The 4556-nt window shown below is 43.0% G+C and overlaps 1 pseudogene; it reads left to right on the forward strand.

The window, feature by feature from the left end:
• Window positions 1-963: 963 nt before the first annotated feature.
• On the forward strand, window positions 964-1636 carry LOC102836465 (annotated as a pseudogene).
• The last annotated feature ends 2920 nt before the right edge of the window (window positions 1637-4556 follow it).

Consider the following 4556-nt stretch of genomic DNA (forward strand, 5'->3'; position numbering starts at 1 on the left):
GTACATGCTGAAAATATACCCATATATGTAATAGAGCAAATGGGGAGCAAAAGATGTACACTACCCCTTGGTGGTGTTGTGTCATTATGTGGTGTCAAGTTGGTTTCAACTCATAGTAACCTTATGCACAACAGAACCAAACACTGACCAGTCCTTTGTCATCCTCATAATCATTACTAATTAAAACATGAGTCTGTTGCTGCTGTCACTGTGCCAATCCACCTCGTTGGGGTCTTCCTCTTTTTTTCTGATTCTCCACTTCACCAGGCATGACGTCCTTCTCATAGTATGACTCATAGTTATCCTGTATAAACTGCCAACCTTGCAATTACCAGTCCAGTGCTTGTCTTATAGCACCACACCAGGGCTCTGTACGCTCCTTAGCTATACATAACCAAGCACCTTGAGAGACAGACTCACTGGGCCTGGCGGCTTAGGACCACAGTTGTGGAAGACATCAAGGCCAACTGGCATAACATAGTCCACAAGGACAATGCTTTTTACACCCTGATTTAGTGAGGAGCAACTGAAATCTTAAAAGCTTGTAAGCAGCTACCTGAGGTGCAACCATTGGTCTCTCCTTGACCGGAGCAAAGAAGAGTGAAGAAAATCAAAGATGTCTGGAAACAATTAGTCCAAAGGATGAATGGATCATTCAAACCTCACCTATAGAACCTTGAGACTAGAAGAACTAGATGGTATCTGGCTACCACTGCTGACCTCTTAAAAAGGATCACAGGCTCTTTCCCATCTTGCAAGATGGTGGGTGAAAAGACTGAGAAGCTGCCTACCAAGGTGGAGAAGCCGCCTACCAACATGAAGAAGCCTATAGTCAAAAAAGCAAATGCCAGTGGCAAACCTAAGAAAACTAGTCTCAAGGGCAAAAAACCCAAACAGGGGAAGTCGCACCACAGCTGAAATCTTGTCCTAGTCTGAGGAATTGGCAGGTATTCCCGATCAACCATGTATTCTAGAAAGGCCATGTACAAGAGGAAGTATTCAGCTGCTAAATCCAGGGTTGAAAAGAAGAAGGAGAAGGCTTTTGCTACTGTCACAAAGCCAGTTGGTGGTGACAAGAATGGTGGTACCCATGTGGTTAAACTGCACAAAATGCCTAGGTATTACCCAACTGAAGATGTGCCTAGGAAACTGTTGAGCCACAGCAAAAAACCTTTCAGTCAGCATGTCAGAAGACTGCGGTCCAGCATCACTCCTAGGACCATTTTGATCATCCTCACTAGGCGCCATTGAGACAAGAAAGTGGTTTTCCTGAAGCAGCTGGCCAGTGGTTTGCTCCTTGTGACTGGACCTCTGTCCCTCAATTGAGTTCCTCTGCATAGAACACACCAGAAATTTGTCATTGCCACCTCCACCAAAATTGGTATCAGTGGTGTGAAGATCCCCAAACATCTCACGGATGCTTACTTCAAGAAGAAGCACCTGCGGAAGCCCAGGCACCAAGAAGGCGAGATCTTTGACACTGAGAAAGAGAAATACGAGGTTACAGAGCAGAGCAAAGTGGATCAGAAAGCTGTGGACTCACAAATTATGCCAAAAATCAAAGCCATTCCCCAGCTCCAAGGTTACCTGCGTGCTGTGTTTGCTCTCACAAATGGAATTTATCCTCACAAATTAGTATTGTAGATTTCTTGCAAAGAAAGAATCTCATTAAATAATTGGTAAATTAAAAAAAAAAAGGATCACAGTAGAGGGTTCCAGATAGAGTGGGGAAAAATGTGGAACAAAACCCAAAATCATGGGTAGAAAAAAAAGACTAGGTGGGATCCTCAAGATGATGACCTTTAGTCATTCTTCATGAAGGCCTGGAATGGAACTTAATCACCAAGGTTCAACTCTCAGAACTCCAACTCATATAGATCCTGTATAGGGCTTTTGAGGCTGTACCAGGGAAGTACACACAACTTATCACTATTAAACATATAAGATCAAAATGACTGCATTTTCCCAGGGATAAAGCTGTGGTATAAAGCCAAAAGAACCAATAGATTCATTTTGGAAGAAGTTCAGCCAGAGTGCTCCTTAGAGGCCAAGATGGACAAAATTCATCTCTCATATTTTAGACATATTGTCAGGAGGGACCAGTCACTGGAGAAGGATATCATGTTTGGTAAGGTGGGGGTCAGAGAAAAAGAAAAAGACCCCCAACAAGATGGATTGGCCAAGTGGCAGCATCGATGGACTCAAGCGTGGCAACAGTAAGGAGGCTGGCCCAGGATCAGGCAGTGTTTCATTTTGCTGTGCATAAGGTTGCTATGGGTTGGTACTGACTCAATGGCATCTAACAACAATAACAACAAGGTAGGATTAGCACCAGACTGCTAACTGCTAAGTCTACATACACTTCAAACCCACCAGCCACTTGTCAGAAACCCTATTCAGGGTCACTATGAGTTGGAACTGACTACACAGCACTAACAATAAACCTTGGAAGACAGGAAGGGATAGGAAAGAAGAATGAATGGAAATTTTAAACACAGCAGGGAAGCGTGCAGTTACGTGGTGGAGACTGCAATCAACAGCCCAAAACAATGCATATGAATTGTTGAATGGAAAAGCACTTTACCCTATACCATTTCACTCAATCACAACAGAAAGTTAAAAAACAAAAGAAAACTCTTTGGCAGCATAGTGGTTACGAATCGGGCTGCTAACCTCAAAGTTTGCAGTTCAAAACTACCAGCCGTTCCGCGGGAGGAAGATGAGGCTTTCTGTTCCCATAAAGATTTACAGCCTCAGAAACCCTGTGCAAGGTCACTACGAGTTGGAACCAACTCCAACTCCACAGTACTTAACAACAACAACCCTGACCTTGGAGTCCTGGTATGGTGCTGTAGGATAAGTACTGGACTGCTAATTACAAGATCGGCAGTTCAAACCCACCAGATATCCTTCTGAAACCCTACACAGGGTTGCTATGAGTCGGAGCTGACTTGTTGGCACTTAACAACAACAACCCTGACTTTAATGGCAACCCCTCCTTGCTTTGCTTTTTACTTTTACCATTAGGCTATTCACCCATAGTTTGGTCTGGTCTGGTTTTAAAGTGTACATAAACACAATCAGAGTTTGTGTTTATATGTATACATATAGCGTAGTGGTTACGAATTGGGCTGCAAACCGCAAGGTCAGCAGTTTGAAACTACCAGCCGCTCCGCGGGAGAAAGATGAGGCTTTCTGCTCCCGTAAAGATTTACAAGCCTCGGAAACCCTGTACAGGGTCGCTATGGGTCAGAACCGACTCGGCGGCACTTAACAACAACAACAACATATATGTATACCTTATTTTCCTCAACATATGTTTATGATTTCTCCGTGTATGGCATGCAGTTGTCATCTAGTGACTGTTGTTGCTAGGTGACCCTCCATTATTTGACTATGTTATTATTATTTTATCTATATTGGTGAACATTTGGCCAGTTGCTTGTTTTTTTCAACCAGTGATGCTCTGCCTGACTCAGGCTTTGAGTTTATGTAGACCAGCAGTAAGGTTCGGGGTCATTAGGCATGTGGGACCGCTCTCGGATTTCACTGTATGCATCTTTTTCTTTGTTTCCTTTTGGGTAGAGTATATCTACAGTTGCAAGCATGGTCAATTACTGAACCCACAATGACAGTGTAAGTCAGTAGGGTTTGGCATCAACCTATTTGTCTTCTAATCAGTGTTCTTTTAACTTGTGAGCTGTGACTTAGATCCCAGTGGCTAGGGTAAGAGAGATGTGCTATGGACAACTGGTCTGAGAGATGTCCTTTAAACGTGTAGGCTTGGACCAAGCTCTGGGTATCTGGAATCACAGAGTGAGTGCTTCTTGAGTGACTGGTGATGAAGATGCAAAGTGGGAAGGTGAAGACTGGATCCATCCCCATATTTGGGGATTAGATTCATGCCAAACCTTAATCATGTAGTTAGTGACAAAGGTGTTGATTGGCCCAGTTTACCCATTACTTAGTACAGGCTGTCTGGTTTTTGGTAAGTGATTGACGTTTTGGGCAGTTGTGGTTATATTTATCTGCTCCTGTTCTGTGGCCTGCCTTTAAACCCTTTTATGGTATTTGATGAATAAGAATTCATTTTAATTTAGTAAAATTCAACAATCTCTTCTTTGAGGTTAGCATTCTTTGATCATATTTAAGAAATCTTTCCTGCCTTTAAAAATCTGAAAACATTATCCACCACTATCTTGCAAGAACTATTATTATTATTTTTGCATTTTACCTATATGTCTAAAATCTACCTGGAGGGACAGCAATAAAAATGGTAGAGTAGGAAACTCCAAAAGTTCATTCTTCTCCACAAAACCAAAATGTAAGACTCACCAAAACACACTCACACACAAATGAACTTTAACAGAACTCTAGAGACTAATGGAAGGAGCTCTGGTAGCGTAGTGGTTACGAATCGGGCTGCAAACCTTAAGGTCAGCGGTTCTAAACTACCAGCCGCTCTGCGGGAGAAAGATGAGGCTTTCTACTCCGTAAAGATTTACACCCTCGGAAACCCTGTACTGGGTCGCTATGGGTCGGAACCGACTCGATGG

This window comes from Chrysochloris asiatica, unplaced genomic scaffold (genome assembly GCF_000296735.1).
Source record: "Chrysochloris asiatica unplaced genomic scaffold, ChrAsi1.0 scaffold00070, whole genome shotgun sequence".
NCBI classification, from domain to species: Eukaryota; Metazoa; Chordata; class Mammalia; order Afrosoricida; family Chrysochloridae; genus Chrysochloris; species Chrysochloris asiatica.